The 13,573-nt window shown below is 46.4% G+C and overlaps 1 non-coding gene across 1 annotated transcript; it reads right to left on the reverse strand.

Annotated features, from left to right (window-relative positions):
* Positions 1-12,915: 12,915 nt before the first annotated feature.
* Trnaa-cgc (transfer RNA alanine (anticodon CGC)) lies at positions 12,916-12,987 on the reverse strand. Its single transcript has one exon. It is a non-coding gene; the product is annotated as a tRNA-Ala (tRNA).
* Positions 12,988-13,573: the final 586 nt, after the last annotated feature.

Here is a 13,573-nt window from a genome sequence, read left to right on the forward strand (position 1 = left end):
AATACGGGAGCCGTCTCAACGCATAGCGTGCGAGCCGTGATCGATATAGGTTGAAAAAGAAAAGGCCACCAGCAGGCGTAATTTGTAGCGCCTTGAGGATGACAACGCAGCAGAGCGAAGGCGGGAAAATTTAATTGAATGTAACACATCTCCACTCCATTAATTACGAGAGCAGCAAGAAGAGAGAGTGAGAGCATGACGGGTGGAAAGGGGAGAAAGGAGGTGCAGTTAAGCTGCAGCTACGTCAGAAGACTGCCGTCTTTTTAATTACGCCTTCCTTTTCGTCATTAGCCGTAGGCTAATGATAATATGACCAAAACTAAAAGGGCATGCAAATGTAAAAATGGTAGCTTAGTCACTCAAGGGACATAGAAGTGCCCTGAGGTGTCGTGTTTTGTTACAGCTCCCCAGCTTTGAAGGCGAGAGCCTGGCGATGCTTGTTGAGCAATTCTTTTCTACTACAACGTGTTTGGGTATCTTTCTGCGCCTTTCTTTCTTTTTTTCTTACTTTCCTTCTTTCTTTCTTTCTCTCTTTCTTTCTTTCTTTCTTTCTTCTTTTTTCTTCCTTTCTTTCTTCCTTTCTTTCTTTCTTCCTTCCTTTATTTCTTTCTTTCTTCTTTCTTATTTTTTCTTTCCTTCTTTCTTTCTTTCTTTCTTTCTTTCTTTCTTTCTTGCTTGCTTGCTTGCCTGCTTGCTTGCTTGCTTGCTTGCTTGCTTGCTTTCTTTTTCTTTTGGCGCGAACTACTTTAAGCGTTTTTTTTTCTGCTACACCGCGTTTACCCGCCGCGGTGGCTCAGTGGCTAAGGCGTTGCGCTGCTGAGCACGAGGTCGCGGGTTCAATTCCCGGCCGCGGCGGCCGCTTTTCTGATGGAGGCGAAAAGCAAAAACGCCCGTGTGTACGAGATTTCGGCGCACGTTAAACATCCCCAGGTGGTCAAAATTAATCCGGAGCCCTCCACTACGGCGTGCCTCATCGCCTGCGTTGCGTCGGCGCGTTAAACCCTACAATCAATCAATACACCGCGTTTGCGTCTCTTTCTTCGCTCTGAGGCGTGAATTACGTCAGCAAACAGACTTGGCCAATCCCCCAAATGGGTACAACTACAACGACAACAACATTTGTTCTACCGCTGGCAGCCTGCGGATATTGCGCTGTGGAAGCGCATTGGGTGGCTACTGCGCAGACCAGGTTTTAAATCACATCGGTTCGCGTATGTGTTTTTATTTACCCTAGCTTTAAGGCAGCGGCAGCCTTCTTGACTGGACAACAACGACGACGACCGTTTTTCGCGGAATGGAGCACTTAGGGCTTTCGCCTACAAATGAAGAACTGGAAGCAAGCGATGAAAAATCGCGCCTATACCCTCTCAGGTTGGAACATCTTGGATGTTCCTGCACGTAGTCTTTGTCAAGATTTTCTACGCCACGCCAAAGGTTTCTACATCGGAAAGCATTCGATGTAAAATGTTAACGTTTAACTCTGACAAAAACAGTTTTGACAGTAAGTAAGAAAGGTGCGTTCTCCCGCTATCTGGAACAAAACGTTTCAGCATCGTCCGAAAAGTAAGCTCGCATTTCGAGTTTTATGCGCCCATCATGGTTGCCATGGCCTAGAAAAGTTTGGCGAAGGCTGTGCATAATTTTAATAAAGGGTGGTGAGAAGGGCTAGAACGAAGTAATGGCCGGGCCATAAGAAATTGAGGAGTGTACGCAAAAAGAATACGGCAAGAGTGCGAAGGAAGGAGGCAGCAGAGCGATGTTCTTACTCCCATTCTTGGCACAACAACAGCGTAATCTAATCTCGGCTCCCACGCGACGGCTCAAGCTGTCACTCAATTCATTTCTTTTCGTTCCTCTTTATTGTTCCTTTATACTTTGTCTTTCACGTGGCTTCCGGATGTCGAGATAAAAGCCAACGGAAAGACGCGGGGACATTTCTTTTAGTGCTGTTCGTGAAAGTCGGAACAACGAAGCTTCCCCGGTGATCGCGTCGGAACGTCCTTCCGATTGTGACGCAATGCGTCTGCACGATTTGCGTTCGCCGCCTCTGTCCACTCATTTTTTATTCGTCTTTTTACTCGGTGGGGCTGTTTTTCTGGAGTAAAGGAGGCAAACGTCGCATCAAAAGCAGTGTACTAAGCAGCCGATGCCATATCTCTTTTGAAGAAACCCAAATACTTGAGCTAGTGGGGGATTATCGAATGCAGTTTAGCAGCCTGGGACTCAGGGACGACGTGCTTGAAAGGAATGTCGTATGGAAATACCGTCAACCCAGACACTCCCCGCTTTGAAAAAAAAAGCATTGCAAAAACAGGTCGCCGACCCTCAACGACACTGATGACCTTTCGAAATTTACCTCTCACTTGTTTGTCGCGTGCCGCTCCGCACGTTTGCCGATCACGTGTTTCAATGCTGCTCGCGTGCGAGCGTGATACGGTGTACGAAGGTGACTTCTATCCAAACGAATCGCCGCAGTAACTATTCAGTGTGGAGAAAGGAAGGAAGGAAGGAAGGAAGGATAATACAGTGCATGAAAGGCAGGGAGGTTAACCAGGTTACAGTCCGGTTGGCTACCCTACACATGGGAAGTGGGGAAGGAGGGATTTAAAGAGAAAGAAAGAGTATTGAAAAGACAGGAATAGAGCTTGAGAAGCAAAAAAACAAAAAAATTAAAGATAACTACAAAAACAAAGCAATAGGCGCTAATAAAGCCTAAACTGAAACGGCAAACTAACCAAATAACAAATAAACAATGATGCACAGTGTCTCTACAATCGTTCAGACAGGCCTGTGTCCTTTAAGAACCGAAGTAACGCTGTTGCGCTTTACATTACACGAGGAGTGATTGTGAAAGTATTACACGAGTAAAAGTAATGAAAGTAATACACGAGGAGTGATTGAAAATCATTTATGACTGGGGCATGGTAATTTATGGCTCGACCTTGAGAATGTGCGGTATGCCTCTGATTCGTGAAGGAAGCTTAAGTTTTCTCGAAATAAACCAACAACTGACGACTCGTTGTAGGGGACGTGAAGATACAATACAACTTTGTTCGATCTGAAAGAACTAAGAATCGGTACATCACTGTGCTCCATTCCCGCCACCGAAGACGCTTTTTTAATCCACAAGGCGAAATAAACATTACAATACTTTCAAATTTCCAGGCACAGTGACGTAATAGGTGCAGCAGTGACGTAATACGGGCATCCCCTAAAAACGCCTTTATCAGTTGCTAATGGCACGTTAGCATTTAAGTGATGCAATCAAACGGAAGCAGAGGCCCTACTACAATAGTCCAGTCACTTTTCTTAAAGGAGTCATGAAGAGAAAATACAACCTCGTTTAATTTGAAAGAACTAGGATTCAGTATCTCACTCAGCTCCATTACAGCCACAAAAGATGTTTTTTTTAGCAAAAAAAAAGCAAGAAATATTTAAAAACTTTCACATTTTGCGCCACAGTGACGTGTTATGAGCAAGAATGACGTCATACGAGCCAACATTAAAACATAATTTTCAGTGCGTTAACAGCACGTTAGCATTCAAGTGATGCGGTCAAATGTAACTAGAGGCCCCATTGCAGAGACAGACGTCCAGTCATCTGTCGTCGCGACAGGTCAGTTAGGCGGCCGGCAATCGCACAAACAAGGTTCCGTGACGTCATAGAAAAGTTGAGGGAAATTGGCTAGGGGGTCGCGACTGCTTCACACGTTTTCTTTAATATCTCCGTTATTTGTTCGAAGATTGCAATGATGTTGGTATCATTGTTATCGGGACTAAGCAGTCTTTCTAATAAACCCAACTTGTATTTTGTCTTCATGGCTCCTTTAAGGGCGGCCTACGTCGGCGGCAGCCAATCGCAGAAACAGGAATCCCGTGACGTCATAAGGAAAACGCCGGGAAGTGCCTGAGGAGTTGAATCGCTCCATTTCTTTTCGTTAATATCTCCGTCTTTTATTTGAAGTTGGCGCTAAAATTGCTATCGCTGTTATCGAGACATACTTGTCTTTCAACGAAGCAAGCTTGTATTTCGTCTTCATCACCCTTTGTATTCACAGCAACCGTACAAACGAAATCCTAGCAATTCCAAAATTTTGCAAGAACATGGGTAATGCAGCCCAACTAAATAAGCTTCCGCACAATATTATGTGGTCGGCGCAACCGAACGGACTGTATTTTAACATGGAAGTGTTTTATTCCCGGATACACGAAGATATCGCTGACATCATATCCGTCACGGAAGTGACGCTAGTACAACCAAGCAAGCGGCCTGTAAAGGGTTCACCCCTGCATACAGGGTCTTCTTGCGGGGAAGCAACCTTTAGTACTAAAGGGTACGTTATACATAGGGTTGTTCGTTTTCGGGTTTTATATTTTAACACGCAAGTGTTTTATGCCGCGATACCCTAAGATTTCGATGACGTCATATCCGGCACGGAAATGACGCCAGTACACCTTGGCCGAAGCGACCCGCCAGCGGAACGTCGCTCGCAAGGCACACCCACAAGACAGCCGCTGACTCACAAATCATGCTCAGCTGCAGATTTCACTGCAAATTTCCCTTTATTGCTTTACTGATTCCTGCGACAGAGGAATCAACCAGTTTTTTGTATCTATATACGCGTGCACTAAACCATGTTCATATTACGCCAACACCTGCCTCAGGAGTTCTGGTCGTGTCAAATAAGTCTGTAGTGTCTTTCACCAGTTTTTATTACATAAAACACGTTGCACAAAGCCTTGTTTTTCTGACACCTCTACTGTAAAAAAAATACGTTTACAAAATTCGTTCAAACGGAATTTCCATTTAAACGGATCGACTCAAATCCCCCCTCATCGTACTGTGTTTTTGTATCAGGAAATGCGAAAAGAGAACATTCGCGAGAAATTGCATGAATGTTCCCGTGCTGCGGATAAGCGCAATGTGCCCGTGACAGCCGAGCCAGTTGTAAGCTCACAAATAAGCAGGCTTCCTTTGTTCGTTTTCTAAAACTTTCTATTTTCGAACAACATGAAGTCCGGACATCTTTCTGAGTGAACTTAAACTAAAAGCTCTGGGTAACATTGTCATAACCAGAAGTAATTGCAAGAGCTTATAAAGGGGCACGTACCCAAAAATTTTGCATCTTGTTTTTTTTTTTTTGCGATAAGTAGCTAGTGACCTACTTATCACGTATAGAAACCTTATTTGCTTCAGCGTGCGACGGTTGTTTAATTAGAGGCATTTTCAATGCGGCCAGTGGCAGTTTCGGTTTCAGCGGGTGCCGCGAAACTATGGATTTTTTGTGAACAAAGCTGACCACGTGACCGGCGGAGGGATATCACAGAGCAGAGCTGCCGTAACACCGTCGAGTCCGCGTCGCCGGCACTAACTGCGAATGCCTCCACGTACTGATCTCCTAAACCACTTAACTAAAAAGCGACCGTGGACGTGACGCAGGCGCTACGAGTGCAAATGCTGCCGCGGCTAGAGAACGACGTGCGACGCTCGAGACAGCGGGTGGAAGGACGCGCGCTGGGAATAGCCGGCCGGTCTGCCTACAGGTCCGCCTACAGATGCGTTCGGCTTAGCACTGAGGCGGATATTCGATTGCCGCTCTCCTAAGCGGTGCAGATGACAATTTTTAATGTAACTCGCCATCGCATTATTAACTCCTTTCTCATATAAGCTGCCATGGTTGGGACCTGAGGCTTATTTCGTGCAGCGGTAACAAGCTATCACTTGAGCTACCTGAGCCGGCCTGCGCCACTTCGCGGCCGTGGCCGCCGTCTGCACAGCGACCGTGCGGCTCGCTCAGTGGGCTTTTCATGTCTCTGGCGCGTTTTCCCGTCCAATGTAAATAAAAAGTAATAAAAATGGAGTGCCTGGAATCGCTGTACAATTTTGGTAGCGGCCAGCTGCCCAATGAGCCGGCGAAATCACGGCGCCTACACCGCCAACGATCGGGTCGTTCGTTCTCGAGAGCAGAAGCTCCGCCTTCCCAGCCGTCCGATTGGAGCGGCGAGCCGGCAGAAAACGCCGGCGGTGCAGAAGCGGCAAACACAAACTCGTGACGTGTTTGGATGTTGTTTATTTACAAAATATCCTCGGGATGACGATTGCGTGAGGTCCTCTGCTGGCTGCTCGGTTGCGTTTCGCACACTTTAAATTTGATTTTAAATATGTTCTAGGCTGTATTGGCCACTGATATTTGCAGATGATGTATGTGTGTTCACACCAATCTATCTCCGAAGTTATGTCGCCTTCAAAACTTTGTGTCAGTACCCCTTTAAGCTTTTCAATACTGGTTTCTTTTTTTCGTCCCTCAGTGATTGACAAGTAAATGAGTTTCTTTGACTGTGGTGTACATTCATAAACAAATGAAATGAGAGCACGGAAATATGAACCAGAGCACCCAAGATCAAAGAATATGAACACTGGAGAGAAAGTAATGGTGCTCTAGTGGTATATTAGAAAAGGCACGTTTTCACGTTTTATTACTGTAATAAGGCCACGCGACAATTTCCCTTGTGCGGAAATACATCACGCTATTTGTGTACACTGGTTCATATTTTCGTGTTCGCGTTTCATTTGTCCGTGACTGTACTATCAAGACACATTGAAATGCCTGCAACGGAAAGCCTGACATTCAGTACATGCTTAAGTACAGTGCAGTGCTCAAGTACATGTTTAAGGCCATGCTTAAATACAGTGCAGGCTTACGCTATAGTTTGTATTCACTGGTGTGGCACGCATGCAGGCAACCATGTGATTTATTTATTTATTTATTTATTTATTTATTTATTTATTTATTTATTTATTTATTTATTTATTTATTTATTGTAGGGTTTAACGCGCCGACGCAACGCAGACGATGAGGCGCGCCGTAGTGGAGGGCTCCGGATTAATTTTGACCACCTGGGGATCTTTAACGTGCGCCGAAATCTCGGGCACACGGGCGTTTTTTGCTTTTCGCCTCCATCAGAAAAGCGGCCGCAGCGGCCGGGAATCGAACCCGCGACCTCGTGCTCAACAGCGCAACGCCTTAGCCACTGAGCCACCGCGGCGGGTTCAACCATGTGAGTGCGCCGTCACTGGTTACGTCGGGCTCCGCGGGATGGCGGCACTTGTCCGTGCTAAGCAGATGATGTGTGTTTGACGTTCCAAACACTGCACCACCGAACGCAAAGTAATCCCTCGACTCCAATGTGAGAGCGATTAATAACGTCTCTGTTGAGACCACCGCTGAAAATCGGGTTGAGACGGAGCAGGCGACGCACGCCGATGTTCTTTTTTCAGCGGCATGCGGGCGCAGTGGCACAAGCCGTGCCATGCCTGTGGCGCTTCGACCATGTACGTGGCCGTTTACAGTATTGCCATGCGAAGGAATTGACAGCTAATCTTTGCAGTGAATACCATCTAAATTACAAAAAGGCGCCAACAAGTGCCACTTGTTACCGCGCGGCTGGCGGAGAACATGAGATGTTACCTTCTTCAAAATGAACTACGCCGAAAAGCAATGTGACAAACGCCTTTCAAAATTCATCGCCCATTCCACCCCGTAAAGCTGGTTGAATAACGAAGTTGAATTGGCGAAACGAGGGTACAACAGCACAGCTCCATTTACATCCCATTTTAGGCGATTTTTTTTTCTCGCCGCAATGTCGCAGCCGTCTCGACGCCATCTCTTGCGCTCGGCGTCGCGGATTCGCTCTTCGCCCCGTCGTATCGGCGCTTGCGCTCAACGTCGCGGCCGCGTTGCGTGTCCTGGGACGCCGGATCGGCAGGACGGCGACGGTTATATTTGTGGTCGCGGGCGCGCACTCGTTCCCTCACCGCCGCTGCGGCGACGGCCACACTTCCGCCGCAGCTCGAAGCATCGTTCGTCGTGTACGCACCCTGCACTAGACAGAGGTCGCTGCCAGCAGAGTTACTTGATATAGTAGTTGCGAAACTCCCCATAGGCCTTATTCATCAAAAAGCGGCCGCAGGATTGGTCCACTATTTTGGATTTTAAATGCAGAGCATTTGTATAACTCACGATGTCACCCGTGCGTCGGCGTCCGCAGCAGCCAGCCTCCCCCTACACTATAAAAAGAAATAACAGTTACCGGCGCCTGGTTCCGATCCCACGAGCCTGCGGGCGGAACGCAAGGTACATGGTGCTCCACCCACTGCGCCACAAAGCCGACATAGAATGAAAGGCTACTGATAGCTGCTGATACAACGCATTCACTACCTGTGGGCGGAACGCGAGGTACATGGTGCTCTTCCCACTGCGCCACAAAACCGACACAGAATCAAAGGCTACGAACGCGCCTTATATCCTTGACTCATTCAAACTACGTCGTCAGCGGCGTGCGTTGGCGACTCAGCGGCGTGCTAGCGGCGTGATAGCTGCGTGGTGTACACGTGATAGCGCCAACCCCCCCAAACACAAAACGTTAACGCAATACACCCACCCCCTATGCGACGCATTTACTCGAGTCCCCCTCGCGGGGAGATGGGCCCATTTTTTCCGTACAATCACGTCATCTGTTGGTGAGAAAATTAACTGTACAACGTGCTTCGCCGCTCGACGATCTTGGCGAAAAATGGTATTTGGGGGCTTCCATAATTTTGTTGTGCCTAAGAAGCCCAACGGGTTCAACCAAGTGTTTTATATTAATTCTAAGTTAAAGTAGCAAAAAAAATGCGACCGTGTGGTCAGCGAGACGCCTCGTCGCTGTCGCATTGTCGTCTGCTCTTTGTAATCTGTGGTCTTCCGGCGGCAAAAAAAAAAAAAAAAAAAAAAAAAAAACAGAGTTCGAAATCCACTGCGACGGCGTTATGCAAGCTTGACAGGAATATTTAGAGCCACTTCATCAGCTACTGGATTATTTTTGGCATACATTGTGCAGTAGGCAGAACGACAACGGCAAATTTAGTACTTCAGGTCGGACCTATGTTGTGTTGTGCCCGAGTGCCCGCACAAGCACCAATTGGTGGAGGCAGTTGCGCAGACACAGAAACAATCGCAACATAAAAACTGGAGGTAACAAAAAACAATGAATGACCTATGAAAGTAAAAATTAAAGAATTATGCACCTTTAAAATAAAGTTGAACGTTAAATTGTCAGTTGGAATAATTAATGCGTTTTTTTTTATAGTGCGCGCAGTGGCCATGGTTGCGCCACCGTACGCACGATCCAAAGTTGGGGGTCCAGGTGTGGGCCGTTTTTTAGGCGGAGTTTCGCAACTGCCTACATCGAAGAGCTCTGGCTGCAAGCGCGGTAATTTTTCTAATAAAGTTACGTGTAGCGAATGTAGGGAATTGACAAAGGTGTGGTGATTTCTCGACCTGTTATCACTCATTGCCTACAGCGTGCCGTTCCAGCGCTCTACGGTGCTGACACTGAGACGAGATGCAAAGGAAGGCCGCCGTGATGAATGTACCGATTCCTCCTTGCTGTTTTCACTTCCCGCAACCTTATTGGTCGGCTGATATCAGCGACTGACGTCTTGTCCCTTGCCTCCATTAAACTGTTCGTTAGTTTTGTCTTTTTCTGTGACATTACCGAGCGCCTTCTGTGTGTGGGCACCCGTGGCTTCATTCATGGCATGATAATCATGATAATTCATGATTATCATGAACCAACAGCGAATTCTTTTTCCATGTTCCCCCCCTCCCAAAAATAAAAAGAAAAACCTGGGGAACAACAGCCGCTCCAGCAACGCCATGGCAGGTTTGCAGGCAATTAAAATTAAATGAACAGGGGCTATAACGCAAACATACTTTTTGAAGAAAAATCGAATTTTTAGAATGCAAAATTAAATACAAATTGAAGTTGTAGTTAATTTTGCATTCTACAAATTGGCTTTTTCTACAACAGCCATGATAATCATGGCTGTTGGTATTTTGGTCAGGGCGGCGACGCCTACTTCAACTGGACGTTAAGAATAGAGGCCTTGATGAGCATGCCATCTTTCACAATATAAATGACGCCCTGAACCACCAGGATATGGAAAATGGCGCTGCTGCTTGTGCGGCAAACGTCAGCGCAATGTGCCTATACCAACGCGTGACCCGCTGTGTTTCCTTTACCGTAGGGCGTTTCACCGCGAAAGACTCCAACAGTCCCTTTCCCTTTGTGGATTGGCACCCCTCGCACTCACTTCTGTTAGCGCATGCGCCCTTCATACTTCGGAGGGTTTTCTGCTCGCGGACACACAAGCGTTTTGCTTCGCTGTAAAACGAATGACAGTTGCATCTTTTTGTATTAAGGCCAAGTAAGGAAAGAATCAGCCTTCACGCCCCGGGAAGGGGGAAGTTGAGCGATGCTGGCGGTCATGGTTGGGTTTGCTAGGTTGGGGTTTCGCTATATCGATCATTTGCTATAATGAATTATAAGGACACTGGACCGATCTGTACATCACAGACTAAAGACACGCATGACGGTCGGGTAGTGACTATGACGCTTTATTACAGCGGGGCAACGCCAATCACAGCCCTGGCTCTAGTGCACCACACAGGTGGCCACCAAGGAGCGCCTGACATTGCGCTATGGCCGGGGTTAGTGTCACTAGATAAGGTATAAGAGCACGGCCACTGAGGCACGCAAGTCCGCAAGGGTGCAGCCATTTTGATGTTCATCAGTATTGCGAGATTGCCGCTGCTACGGCCTCGCCGCTAACTTCAACCGAGTCGTTTGTTAACACTGCCGAATACGCTGGGAAAACGGCATCTTCAGGCTTACTTGTGCAGCTGAAATGCTGCTACACACGTTATCTTTGATTCGCATTCCGTACGACGTCAGTCGCGCGCAGCCGCACAGCAGGAAGGAGAAGCTAAGCCTACCACAGTTTACCGACTGGAAATGCACAAGTAACAAAATGGCGGCGCTTATGAACCGCACCAGTGTAAACAAATTCAGCGTGATACGAATTGACCAATGATCATGGCAGCGGCACGGAACAATAGGAGGAAAGAGTGGCAATACTGTTTACTCTTATCTAGTGGTACTAGCCGGGGCAAGGCAGGAAAGAGGCGGCGGTAGCGCCGGAGAGCAGTATAAAGCGGGACTGCAACCATACTGCATCCATGGAAGGCCATGTTTTGCTGCGCAACACGCAATGTGGGGAAGCCAGCTTACAGAGGCCAAGCTCGTTCCAATTGACCTAAAGTCCGCTTCACCTCTGAGCACAAATGTATTGCTGCGAATAAATTTTTCGAGGAACAACATATCAAGATATGGACGCCCAATGATGTTTTGTATTTTTTGAAGAAGTATTCATACGCTGCGAAGTCCACGAGTTTTTGTTCCACACGGAAGCGAGAACTGGGGGGAGGGGGGTTAGACCTTATAAAAGTCCTGAAAATCCGCTATAAAAGTCCTAAGCACTTCTGCGAATGCGATAATGTCCAACTGAACTCCTGGGTAACACTGCCCAAGTAACAATACCAAGGAATGAGAAGTGCCGCAGATCGGGGCATTCTATCGTCTTGGTACGGAAAGGAAAAAATCTAGCAAAGAAACACAAAGCCTGAGCACGACTGCTTACTCAGTACATTCACACAAACAGCAAATTTAGAGATTTTTGACAAAGGGAAGCACTAGGGGCGAGGCAAGAACATTCGATTAGGGTGGTTGGTTTGGACTCGATATATACAGTAGATTAAAGACAGGTGGGAATCATAGCAACAGGTATTCCTGCTGTTGTGGACATCTAAAGAATGAGCATCCCCGTAGAAAACGTGGCTTCTGGAAAAAGACTACAACGAAAGGCTGAGAGAAAATATTGCGCGACACAAAGCTACGTGCTGTTTCTTGGTACATATATATGTCAAGTCGATTTATGCGGCCGTCGTGTAGTTTTTGTTTTCCGTTGTGCACTTTCATACCATGAACGGACGACCCGCGTGCAACCCAGATTTCTTTAACCTGTTAATGAATATCATTATTTAAGCGCATATACTTCGAAGCACGCCCATATAATATGAAGTCGTCTTTCCGGGATGCTGTATGGTTAGGGATGTTCGTTCTCCCGTAAAACCCAATTTATCCGATTTTTGCACACGGAGCATGTTTCAGGAGAATCGGTTTAAATCCTATTCCTCCCCGAATGGACCCTTTTAAAGTAGCTATCTGCACATCATGCCCTGACGGTCCGCCGTTCTCAACCAGTACTTGCTGGAAGCAAGACTAACAAACACAGCTTTCGAATTCATTTAGTATTGCCATGACTCTACTGCTTACTACCGCAGTCTGGTAAATGCTGCAGTCACATTATTGTGCCTAGCTAATGGAAGCTTTGATGTAGAGAAAACTTTCTCCCGACTGCGATACGTTCTACGATCTGACAGGTCCCGAATGGAGACCGGCATGTTGCTCACGCAGATGATAATGTATCTAAACAAATATGTGCAAAAAATCGTTGAACAGCTTTTTCGTGCATCAAATTTTTCATTTCATAGAAGTTATCACTGCTCTTTACTGCCATCCTGACTGCTTCCTTTCCAAACAAACGCCAAAATTCGGAGAGTAGCTGCTAGAAAACCCTGATGTTCCCCGGATTACCAGCTTTAAACAAGCACCCATTTTAACGCGCTGGAGTTAAGAGGCCCGTGATACCTTCTGATAAAATAAACTGAGTATTACCTAATACACGTGTAGATTTCACCCGAAAATACACAAATTCCGGAATGATTTATACGAAACGATTTCTCACCGATTACACTTCGAAAAATAACACCCGATTTCTACACTCCGATTTAAAAAAAAAAGATATAGAACCCGAACGCGTGGGTACCTCGACACTAATGTGAGCCCCAGCAGTGTGATCCTCCATGGGACATTGATTGACTTGTTGAATAAACATTGTAGCCAAGCCTTCGGGAAAAAAAACAGCACCCTACATCAAGTAATTTTTCCATTGTTTAAAAAAAGTTAGTCACGTGGAGGTGCCGGGGTTCGAACCCGGGGCCTTTCACATGCGAAGCGAACGCTCTACCACTGAGCTACACCCCCACACAAGAACGAAGGTGAAAACGTTCCATATACTACTTCTTGAAGAAATTCCGTGAGAGCGCTTAAGAATAAAGCCATAAACCTGATTAGTTTCATTGCACAGAATAACTAATACTTCTCCTCAGACAGTATTTACAAACTAGATGGGATTTATGCAAGGGTTGATGACGAGATAAATATTATCATCATTACAACTTATTCAGGTTTGGGATACCAGGCAGATGTTAACTTAATCTTGTAAATATAATTGTCCCGAGGGATCAGTCTGATTTGATAAACTCTTCGGGACAATACGGCGATATGAGTATCGTTTTGGCGATCGAATGCGTCATAACCGCTGCCATTATAGCAGTGCTACATGCCCAAACGCGCACTCATGCACGCAGTCATCGTTGCAGCCATCGTCATGGCCCCCACTTCACTAAGCACTAACAAAGAGATGGTTGTAGCTGGAAAAAAAAATTCATGGCCACTTTATTATTCGCAGTAGTTCCAAAAAAAAAGGCAATTCCCAGTAATTCCGCGACTGATTCCTTTGAGCTGCATTCGAAAATAGCAAGCGGGAAAAAATTCTGTCGGTATTTTT

The sequence above is a fragment of the Haemaphysalis longicornis genome, unplaced genomic scaffold (genome assembly GCF_048455015.1).
Source record: "Haemaphysalis longicornis isolate Haplotype H1 unplaced genomic scaffold, Haemaphysalis longicornis Haplotype H1 scaffold_8, whole genome shotgun sequence".
Taxonomy (NCBI): domain Eukaryota; kingdom Metazoa; phylum Arthropoda; class Arachnida; order Ixodida; family Ixodidae; genus Haemaphysalis; species Haemaphysalis longicornis.